Source organism: Chinchilla lanigera, unplaced genomic scaffold (assembly GCF_000276665.1).
Source record: "Chinchilla lanigera isolate Chin_1 unplaced genomic scaffold, ChiLan1.0 scaffold00036, whole genome shotgun sequence".
In the NCBI taxonomy this organism is placed as follows: domain Eukaryota; kingdom Metazoa; phylum Chordata; class Mammalia; order Rodentia; family Chinchillidae; genus Chinchilla; species Chinchilla lanigera.
The window spans coordinates 2,300,882-2,312,603 of record NW_004955437.1 but is presented as its reverse complement, the minus strand read 5'-3'; the positions used below and the strand labels follow the sequence as shown (position 1 = coordinate 2,312,603).

At 51.9% G+C, this 11,722-nt stretch overlaps 1 long non-coding RNA gene across 1 annotated transcript; it reads right to left on the bottom strand.

The window, feature by feature from the left end:
• Positions 1-412: 412 nt before the first annotated feature.
• On the bottom strand, positions 413-1,909 carry LOC102012575. The gene is made up of 2 exons (XR_261833.1): positions 1,830-1,909; positions 413-493 (listed from the first exon to the last, which is right to left on the bottom strand). It is a non-coding gene; the product is annotated as an uncharacterized LOC102012575 (long non-coding RNA).
• Positions 1,910-11,722: the final 9,813 nt, after the last annotated feature.

Genomic DNA, 11,722 nt, shown 5'->3' with positions numbered 1-11,722 from the left:
CTAGGCGCTCACTCCTCCGGTGACCTCCTGCGGCCCCATAAAGTGGGCCAGCACCGTCCTCTGGCACCTAGGACACCCGGAGTGTCTGAGGAGCCGTGTCTCAGCGGCTCCATGTCCCGGAGACCTGCTCCTGATGGCTGGAAGTCACCCCAGCTAGAGTACTGTGGAGCTGGTCTTCTGTGTCCCCGTCTCAGAAGGATCCCAGCGCGCCACTGTCCCCAGGGCTTTTGCGCTTATGATGATTCACATCACAGGATTAGAGTGAGAATTTGATAGGATTAGGCTGACTGAGAATGACAGAGATACACTAGCAACAAATTAAACAAGATAAAAATGTATTTCTCTCTCTTGCACGGGTCCAGGATGATGCAACTCTGCTGTCCTCAGAGACCTTGGGCCTTTTTTCTTTTTCCTTAGTGGCTTCCACTCCAGGGACCTCCTGTGGTCCAAGAGGGTTGCCACAGATCCAGCCATTTCCTCCTTTTTCCAACAGCTGAAAGGGCAGAGGGGTGAATAAGAATAAGAAAGGGTGTGTATCAACTGTCTTTAATGAACTTCCTAGATGGTTCCACTGGCCAGAACTCAGTGAGACTGACCGCTCCTAGCTGCAGGAGAAGTCTTTATATTCCAGAGCCAGCTGGAGGAGGGGTGAGCAGGTATTGCAGGGAACAGAGCACACCTAATGCGCTCCCTGTGCCCGGGGTCACTGCCAGGTGCCTCGCTCCACTCCCCGGCCCCTGGAGGCCCTGGCCCCTGCCATGTTCTCCCTGCTCCCAGCATGGCTCAGCCGAGGGAACTGGGCTGTCTGCAGACCCCAGCCCTCCTCATAGTCCACACCGGGACCCTGGCATGGTGACCTTTGGCAAAAGTCCCTGGAGCAGAAGCTTTGCCCACTGCACTGGTTTTCTGATCACCTCTGATAGTTCAGCTTCATTCATTCATTCAACAAATGCGCTCCAGGCTGGGAGCCCGAAGCAGAACAAAATTCCTGCCTCTCAAACTCAAGTGTGAGGGGTCGCCGGCTCACTGCCCTGGCTTCTTCTCATCCTCTTCCTTCTCCCTCTTCCTGGTCCCTGTGAGCAGAGCAGAGCTGACCTCACTGCTGGTTCCAGGGGGACACTGACCTCTCTGCCCAAATTCCCCAGTGCTGGGTTAGGAGAGGCAGCTCCTTTCTTGGGGGACATTTCTAGCTCACAGGATGAATCCTTGGGGGTACTGAGGGGCCACCCCTGCCCGCCTGGGTCAAAGCCAGCCCAGTGGAGAGTTGAGACAGCACAGAGGACAGCACCAGAGCACCTGGATGCAGCTGTACCTGACACCCAAGCCCTTCATTGATGGGAGCTGATTGGTATCCTCTTCTCCAGCTAATGGAGCAGTTTCTGTGACTTTTTATCATTAAAACTAACGGAAATATTTCAGTCTAGGCCGCTATCTCTTATCTCATTGGCCTTGACAGATCATGTGGCCATTTGTGAGCCAACTCCTGTTGCTTCACTGATTGGCTGCTGATATCCAGACCCCGCCCCAACAACCCTGCTTTTCCCCCACAGTCTAGGCCGCTATCTCTTATCTCATTGGCCTTGACAGATCATGTGGCCATTTGTGAGCCAACTCCTGTTGCTTCACTGATTGGCTGCTGATATCCAGACCCCGCCCCAACAACCCTGCTTTTCCCCCACAGTCTAGGCCGCTATCTCTCCTCCCCCCACCTTCCCCCACCCAGTCCCAAACCCCCCTACTTTCCTTCGCCTCCTGCCACCGTGGCCACTGCTGTCACTGCGTAGCTCAGGGTGAGGGTGGTCACACCGCATGCAGCCCCGCTTCCTCACCCCTGTATGCCCACATGCGCCGGGCCTTCCAAACTCCGCTGCTCAGGGCCGCTCTCTGTGGCCGGGCTGGGTTGTGAAAGGAGGGACAGCTCAGAGTGCAGAGAGCTCCTCCCACCCTGGCTGTGTCTCCTGTCCTGCCTGGAAGGGTTGGGCAGCACCTGGTGACACTGGGGAAAGTGGGGCTGGCCTGGAGGTCCCCTTTGGGGACAGTCGCCCCCAGCAGAGGTGCAGAGTTCAGGCTCAGCAGAGGGCCACACTCAGCGACTTCCGTGAATTTCTGAGACTCTGCCCCAAATGAAAAGCCATTAGATGAAGAAATATTTCCGTTAGTTTTAATGATAAAATTTCTGTGCCTTCTGCCCCGTGCCTAAACAGTTTCTCACAGACAGGAAAACACAGAGATTTCAGGAAAACAAGTTTATGTAAGTAATACACGGAGTGCTAGGTTTGTAACTGAAACGTAGTAACGTGAGGAAGGCCCCCCAGCAAGGAGGGGCCGCGCCCGCAGACAGGTGGGGAGGGGGTGTCTGGGATCCGCCACCAGCCTGGCAGCAGCTTCTAGGAAATCACGGTCACCCTGCCCCAGAAACCAGAGCCACAGCCGTGAAAAATAGGCTCAGGCGAAATCGAGGCTGAGGAGTGCACTTGAGGCGGGGGAAGCGGTAGTGCAGGTCACAGTGGAGGAGCCGGAGGAGTCGGTCGCCGTCCCCCTCCGCCGGGCCTGCCGCACGCCTGCTGTGCGTCCCCGCCACAGTCTCAGAGCGGGGCGCGGGGAGCACGCCCTCCTTGGAGAGCGTCGTGCAGCAGCACCGCCGCTTAGAGCACACCGGCGAGCGGGGTTGGTAGCGAGAAGGCGGCGGAGAGGTCTGAAGAGCGTGCGGCTGGGAGCCCGAGGAAGGGTTCATCTCCTGAGGACTTGCTCCAGCTTTGTCAGCGGGACTAAGGCTGGGGCAGCCACCTCGTGCACAGCGTTTGCCCGGGACCCAAGGCAGGGCTGGGGCTGAAGGCTCTGGGTCCCCCTTGGCCCTGACCCAGCCATGGCTCCGGCTCCTCCTCCCGGGAGGTGCCCGCCCCCCGAAGAATCCCACGAGCGAGGCTGGAGGCAGACAAAACACAAGCTAGGGTTCAGTAATTAAGTGAGAGAACAACCCTGCTTTTCCCCCACTTCCATGTCCCTGTGTGAAGCTGGCTGAATGCTGGGGCCACGCTTCAGCTCCCCCCACCAACACCCCTTTATGGCAAAAAAGCCCACTTCCCATTTCCTTAGGAGGACCAGCCTCTCTCATGCTTGGTCAAGCCACTGGGATAGGATTGGCTCCGCTCAGCCTTGGGGCGGGGTCTGGATATCAGCAGCCAATCAGTGAAGCAACAGGAGTTGGCTCACAAATGGCCACATGATCTGTCAAGGCCAATGAGATAAGAGGAAGTCAGGGATTTCTGGGAAAAGAGCCTCTTTTGCTTTTCCAAGTGTTACAAGCAGAGTTGTGCCATTGTGCCGTCAGATTGGAAGGAGGAAGCTTCAGCTCCGGGAATGCTGACAGCCACGATGGAGTCAGAGAGGGCAATGTGAGGATGGTGTCTACACCCCGGGAGGCAGTGAGGAGAGGCTGGGACACGGTTGTGAGTACCCTCCCTGGGGTGCTGGATCCAGCCTTACCTGAAGCAGTAAATTTTGTATTTTTAAAAAGTAGGAGATCCAATAAGTCCCATTTACTGTTTAAGCCAGCATTTCCTGTTACTGCCAAATGAAATATTCCTTTCTGATCTGCTGGCCTCTGCTCCAGAGAATAGAAGGTGCCCACGTGGGTCAGAAAGAAAGCCCTGACACAGGGGCCATACGCACTAAAGACAGTGCTGCTGTCACCCCACAGAGGGCCGGGACCAATGGCATCGGATGCACAGTAGACCCTTCAGGCTTCCGACAGCTCGTGTGGCAGGCCAAGGCTCAAGTCTCTGTACAGCCTGGGGTGACAGCCCACTCACCAGGGAAAAGAGTTCTGGGTTCAAAAGCTCTCAAGAGCCTCTGGTACCCAGGCACTGAGGGTGGCTGCAGGTGGAGGGGAGCAGACCTGCACCCTGCCTGACACTGAGCACTGCTGGTAAGGATTGAGGACCCAGACCTGGACCCCGCCGGCTCTGCAGAGCCTCCCTCCTTGGGGCTCCACTCAAGACGGTGTGTTCTAGCTGCCCAGGGAACCCTCTCTTGTCTGAACTGATTTTTTTTTTTTTTTGAGACAGGGTCTTGCTATGTAGTTCAGGTTGACTGTAAACTCATTATGTAGCTCAAGTTGGGCTCAAACTCACAGGCATCCTCCTGCCTCCGCCTCCTGAATGCTGGGATTGCAGGAGTGTGCCACCACACCTGGTTTAGAATTGATTTTAAGGCTACTTTCAAGATCCAAGCAGGTGCACCAAGGCTCCAGCCTCCAGGTTGTTCTTCACCACAGAACACTCAGTTGTGTGTCAGAACAACACTGCCTGCAGGGTCCTCTCTGAGCTGCCAGACCCCAATCATGTCCCAGCCCATGTCACCTGCATCTTTCGGGACATCCAGGGCACCTGTGACTTCCTTCTGGTCATTGGTATTTCGCTGTCGGTACAGACAGTCCTCAACGTTTAGTGGTTCAACCCATGATTCTCAACCTTACTGTCTTGGTTACTCTTCTGTCATTGCTGAGACAAAATACCTGACATCCAGAATTAAGGAAGGAAAGGTTTTTATAGCTCACAGTTTGTGGAGGTTTCAGTCCATGCTCGGCCGGCTCCAAGGCAGAGTGGCCCATGGCAGAGGGCAACCGTTCATGGCGGTAGAAAACAGCAAAAGCAGCAAGAGCACAAGGGAGGAGGAGCAGCAAGAGCAAGCCTCTTTCCCTCCCTTACACTGTATGCAAACTACCCGCCCCAGGGTGGGGGTAGCGCTCACACTCAAAATCCCAGCATTGGAGCATGAATCAATCGTAAACTCTAGAAGCCCAACCATGACTGCATGAGGCTTTGGGGGGACGTGCAGACACAAACCATAACAGGAATGCCGACAGCCACCATGGGGGCAGAATGACTCCACAGAAGTGCCAAAGCCCTGTGCATTTAGCAGCAACCGTACTTTGAGTTTTGGATTTTGATCTTTGCCAGGCTTACTCCTAGTGATGTAGTAAGACCCTCTGCCACAAGGCAGCCCCAGTCAGCCACACTAGCACAGGTTGTGAGGGGCCCGGAGACCCCCCGGTGTGCTGCATGGTTGAGAATGGGCAGCAGCTTAGCGCGTTAGGTGCGCCCCGACTGGCGTGTTTTCTACGTACTGTGAGTTTATCAGGACAGAGCCCAGCATAGCGAGGAACAGCTACACAGAGCGCCAGCCTGAGGTGGGGTGATGCCACTGAGATGGGGATGGTCTGGGGCCCCGAGGCTGGGCAGTAAAGCCTGCGCCTCTGCCCATGGGGGCAAATACCCGCCTTTGGTGCTGGGTGCTCCTCACTCGGAGCACAGCCCATTTCCCAGATCAGCACTAAATGCCGAGCTTTACGGTCCCTGGAGGTGTAGGGCCCTCGTCTTGTCTGAGAAACTGATGTGTGTTCTCTGTCACCCACAAGGTGATGCTTAATGCTTTAAAAAAAAAATGGGCTTTTGCCATAGGTTGTAGAGAGACTGGATGTCTGCCGGGGTCACAAGCAGTTGGCAGTCTAAGCATGCATCAGGGGCCATCGCCCCCCACGTAGGCCGTGCCCAGCGGTGCTCCGTGCTCGGCAGCCCTGTGTGTGATCCCGTGCCAGCGTCTCTTTCTCTGCCATTTCTCTTGGGAACTTGAGAAGTGACCGTTGGAGGGGGTCAAAGTCCTGCCCTGCTGTCAGGTGAGATCAGGTGGGAGCGCAGCCCTCTCTCTGAGCCCCTGAAGTACCACTCTGTCCTAACGCCAGCAGGAGCGCTCCTGTCCCCAGGAGTCAGCGCTGTGCCGGTGAACTCTAGTCACCTACTTTTGCACTCAGTACCCAGGTGAAGGGTCCCAGAGCCTGCACGTCCTGTGTGTGCGGAGGTTCCGGACTGCTCAGGGACTGCCCAAGGGCCTCGTTGGGACTTTCTCAGAACAGCCCTGCAGTCGGAGACTCTGTCCCCAACCTCCGCTGCCTCCTTCCTCTCCAGAGCTCGGGCCTCCTGGTGTCCTAGATGCCCCTGCCCCCCACCCCACTTTCCTTCCCAGGCATCTCCAACCCACCCCTGCCCCAGGACCCGCGCTAACACATTTCCTGTCTTAAGGAAGCGGGTAAGTGGTTCGTGGATGCATGTTTCGTTATGCTCTAGGCCTTCTGTATATCTGATTGTGGAAAGACAAGAGGCGTTATCCTTTCCCACCGATCATGTCCTCCAGGGAGGGAGGCAGGGAGAGGCCCCTGAATGGCTGTGGGTTGATAGATCCATTCAGCATTCCTGTCTCCAGCGGCGTGGGCCTCATTCTTCTCATTATGCCGAGGATTTTCCAGTCCCTTTTTGCCAATTAGTGCGGATCATCATTTGGTCCAGGTTCGCGTTAGTGACTTCTGCAAAATGTCAGAACTTCTGCCAACCGCCTGAGAGAACACCCTGAATGCATAATTTCTGGTAATCACTCTCATATCAGTGACTAAAGCCAAGCCCAAGCTCAACCCCCCCCACCACCAAAGCTCCCTCAGGCCCATTCCTATGCATGTACCTCCTGCAGTAGGAATATGCTTCAGAGAACTTGTGCAATTTTGGGGGAGGGTATCATCTTCTCTTACCCACTCCAATTCTACATCTTCATCTGGACCACGCTGAGCCCAGATTCCAAATATTCTGGAAGAAACCATGAGGCTGAGTCACGAAGGAGCTCAGCCGTGGTGCGGCAAGGTTCTTGAATGCTGAGTGTCCTAAGGGTCTTCACGATCCTCGTGGACATTACTATTCTGACAGGATGCCAATATTTCCTGGCCATCTCGTCTCTGTCAGATAGGACCTGGTGAGGCTGTGAATAACTTTAAAATCAATCTCTAAATTCAGTCTTCAGCAATTTCTACTCCATGGCTCTATGCAGTAAAAGATTCTTTTTGCCTGATCATGTAACGGCCCTGAATTTTATTCTGTGCCTCGAGGTGAACGCTGTGATTTGATCCTGTCATTTTCTTGCTTTAAATTACCCAGTGTTAGGGACAACTGTCAGGCCAATGGTCCCAATGTTCCTCATCTTTTATAAATTGGTCTGTGGCAGCTGTGACAGACTTTCACTTTTGGCTGGCACCTGGTCCCGGGTGACCAAGGGTGGAACATGGTTAGTGGCTTGCCACTATGTGTTGGCAGCTACTTTTATATCCAGTAATAGAAACTGAAGTCCTACTGTTTTCTCCCCATGGAGTTATAAAAACTGATTCTAACTAGCTGCTGTGTGCCTAGGGTTTTGCAGCAATCCTACTCCTGGTACTAATTTCTGAGTCAGGATTATTTGGTTATGAGCACCAAAAATTGGTGGCAGAAAAGTTAAATGAGACTAGGGGATTAGTTGATGAACTAGAGAAGCAGGTTGGTGGGGGCTGGACCACAGGTCTCCCGGTTGTTGGGGCCAGAGCAGCTATGGGCAGTCTGGTCACGTGGGCAGCCCCTCTAGGGCTCAGCCACAGATGCCCCAGCACTTGCCACCTCGCATTCCTCTGTATCTCCCTCAGAGTCTCCAGAGAGGTTCTGATTGGCTCAGACTGGTCCTAACCCTGCAGTGAGGGGCACAGTGGTGTCCCACTGACTGATCACTGCACCCGAGTGACACAGGACTAGGGAGGCTGCATTACCCCTGGGGGTATAATTACCCCTGGGCGTATCATTACCCCTGGGCGTATCAGCCCCTAGCATCTGCTAGACTACCGTGTGGACTCCATGTGCCATTCCCTTTGGCCTGTGAGACCTTCCTGCCCCGCCACTCTTCCTGGAGGGCTCCTCCTTGATGTGGATACTCTCTCCTCTGGGAAATTCCTTGAGTTCCCAAGCCTGGATCAAGTGCCCTCCTAACTGGCTCCATAGCACAGTGTTTCTGAACCTCAAGGTCACGACCGATGGTGGTCCATGGCCTTGTTGGGAGCCAGCCTGCTCAGCAGGAGGCGAGTGGCTGGTGACTGAGGGAAGCTTCATTTATATTCATAGCTGCCCTCATTACTTCCACTACTATCTGAGCTCTATCTCTTGTCAGATCAGTGGTAGCATTAGATTCTCATAGGACCATGAACCCTACTGTGAACTGCACATGCGAGGGTTTTAGGTTGCCTAGTATCTATGAGGATCTAATGCTCCATGATTTGGTGGAGCTGAGATGGTGATGCTAGCCCTGGGGAGCAGCTGCAAATACAGATTCAGATGAACAGAGAGGTCTGAGTACACAGAGACCATCACAAATCATGCTTGTAGAATCATATCAAAACCCTTTCAGTGAGGGACAAGTGACAAGCTGTATTTGGCAGGCTTTATTTTGGCAAGTGAGTCTATGTACTGCAGTCAAACAGCTGTATCTGATGAGGCTTTAGTCAGAAGCCACACTTATTTTAGTCTCTGTGTGGCCGGCCCATTCATCATTTTATTTACAACTCCTGTCCACACGTCTTTCCCACCCTGTGCACTTGTCTCAGTCACAGTTTGGCAAAGCCCATGAGCTAACCCTAGCCAAAAAGAGTAAAAATCATCACTGGAGAGGTTTTGGAAAAGGAGAAAAGACTTAATGAAGAGATAACAGAAGACACTAAAGCCACCAAAAAAAGGGAGCTGCATTTAAAAGAAAGATCAAGAGTCCTGCTTAGATTTTGTGTTCATTGCAGCAGATGATTCACATCTCCAAGCCCTCTTTGTATGATATGTGTAAAATAGGTGGGGACAGCCATCCAACAAAGTCACAAAACCTTTAAAATGGTTTTGCTACATGGAGACCAAGCACCCTGCACTAAAAGACCAGCCTCTGGAGTTTTGCAAAAGACAACAAATGTGAACACAAATAACAAAAACAATTACTGAGGTCCAGCACTTCATCAAGTGTCTCTGCACTGACAGCGTCATTCTGAGTGGCTAAACCGTATGGCTAGAGCTAAGAAGCCCTTTGCTGTTGGTAACGGGTTGGTCCCGCCTGCTGCTAAGGATGTGAACTTTTAGAAGAGGCTGCAGGTCAAAAGGCGGCATGTATTCCTTCAACTAGTACCATAGCAAGATGCAATGGTGAAATAGCAGATATTGAGGCACACTTGCTAGAGAGGATTAATGAGTCACCCTGGTGTACAATCCAGTCTGCCCAATCTGCTGATGTTGACAAGACAACAATGCCTGTTTTTGCAATATATTTTCCAGGAGGAATGCACAGGGATATGTTATGTGCACTTTTCTTGCCAACCAACACCACAGCTACAGATTATTCAAGTCTTTGAATGATCATCTACTAGGAAAACTCAGTCAGTCATTCTGTTAGTGTGTGCCCAGACAGAGCCGCTGCCATGACTGGACGGCTTTTTGCTTTTGCTACTCCAGTCAAAAACATCCCTTCAAATGTGAGTCTACACACAGTGTCATCCACAGAAATGCTGGCTAGCCAAAATATGTCACCAGAATTTAACATTGCTTTGTAGAATGTAATTCAAAGTATCAACCCCACTGAAATGCAGTGGTACCTCAGTTCACAAATACTTCTGTTTGCAAGCAATTCAGTTCTCAAACAAAAGCATTTGACAGAATTTTGCTTCTGTTCACAAACTTTACATTGGGTGACAAACACAACTACACCTATCTTCCCTACACGAACACAAATGTGGGTGTCTTCTCCAAAATTGTAAAACAAACTAAGTTCATGAACCAAGATATCACTGCACATGCCTTAACTCACACCCGTTCATGCAGCTCTTGATGCAGAGCACACACATTTTCTCTTATGCACAGAAGCAAGATGGCGTCCTAGAAGTAGACCACTGACCTAGGTTTTTGAGTTACGAGGCTGCTACAAAGATTTTTTTTTTTTAATAAGACAGTTGTCACTGGCAACAGAATTCAGTGACAAAGAGTGGGTTGTAATGCTTACTTACTTGTGTGATAATTCAACCTCACAATAAACTCAACCTGTCACTTCAGGGGAGAATGAAAGCTGTGTTCCAGTTGTCAGATAAAATGGCTGCATTCAAAGCCAAACTGGAATTAGGAGGGTGACAAGTGAACAAGGACTTTTGAGATGTTTCAAATATTAGTAGAAATTTGAAAGAGACTGAGCCAGGGCTTCCTTCCTCCATCCTTTCAGAGAATTTGAGGATTACTTCTCAACCATGAAGACCCTAAAAAGGTTTTTTTTTTTTGTTTTTGTTTTTGTGTTTTTGTCTTTTTGAGACAAGGTCTCGCTATGCAGTTCAGGCTGGACTTGAGCTCACTTTGTAGCCCAGGCTGGCCTCGAACTTGCAGCAATCCTCCTGCCTCAGCCTCCTGAGTGCTGGGATTACAGGTGTGTGCCACCACACCTAGCAAAAAAGGTTTTTTTTTTTTTTTTTTTAGGAAGGAATGGATCTGTGACCCATTCGTGAATAAGCCAGGTAAATTGTTTTTGTTTGTGCCAGAAGAGGGTCAACTGCTTGTGATCACAAATGATGGTAACCTTAAAACTATGTTTGAGACCATGTCAACTCTGCTTATGTTCTGCATTTAAGTCAAGGAAGAGTATCCTGAGATTGCCACAAAAGCACTGAGAACCCTGCTTCCACTTCCAACGTCCGATATTGGGGAGCAGGGTTTTCTGCAGCAGTAGCAATCAAGAGGAGATTCTGGAGTAGAATGGACAGAAGCAACACACTTCGGGTGTCTCTGACCCCATCGCCCCCAGATGGGAGCATCTGTGTTGCAGGAAAACTATCTCAGGGCTCCCAGTGGTTCTGCATTACGGCAAGTTGTGTCACTATTTCATTATATATTACTATCATGTAATAATAAGGGAAGTAAAGTAAAGAAATGTAATGCGCTTGAGTCATCCTGAAAGCACCCCCACCCCCGGTCCATGGAAAAACTGTCTTCCGTGCAACCAGTCCCTGGTGACAACAAAGGTTGCTGACCACAGTCCCGGCGCGGGTCATGCTGCAGTCGTCTGCTTACCGGTCTCTTTCTCGTCCTGTTGTGAGCTCAGGGGAGTGGGGCCCAGCCGCCCTCGCTTACAGTTCAGTCCCCAGGCGACTCTCTTCCTGGTACGCAGCGGGTCCCCAGTCGCTCTGGCTACGTGAGTAAAGGACTTGGATCTGCCCTGACGTCAGGGCGGCCCTTCCTCTCTGGCTTTGGTTTCTTGTCCATAAGACACAGAGTAGCAGCAAGCCTTGTTCCAAGACAGCCAGATGGCAAGAGACAGAAACCTGCCTCAGCACAGCAAAATGGGGCGTGATGAGGGGCCAGGGCGGCTCGCAGACCCCGAGGGCTGTGCGATTTGCTGAGCAGGAGCTGGGAAAACATTTGGGGGGTCCCCAGAGACCCCAGCTTCATTTCCCCACTCCCTGGGGCCTGTCCCACCATACTGAAGGTCTGCATGGCTCTCCTCTGTTCATGGATGAGCCCATATGTGCTGGGTCCTTCTGGCTCTTGTGTCCTGGGTGGGTCCCCTCTGAGATGGACCTTACCATGGAGCCTGGGTCTTAGGGAGTGGCCTTAGACTTGGCCTCCGTGGCAGGGCAGGGAAGGAAGGCTGCAGGAGTAGGCAGAGGGGAAGCTGGGAGGCTGAGGCAAGAGGATCATGACTTTGATGTCAACCTAGGCACCTTAGGCAGAGCTTGTCTTAATTTTTTTTTTTATTTTCTGCTTTTTGTTTTGTTTTGTTTTTTTGAGACAAGGTCTCTCTATGCAGTTCAGGCTGGACTTGAACTTACTTTGTAGCCCAGGCTGGCCTCGAACCTGCAATGATCCTC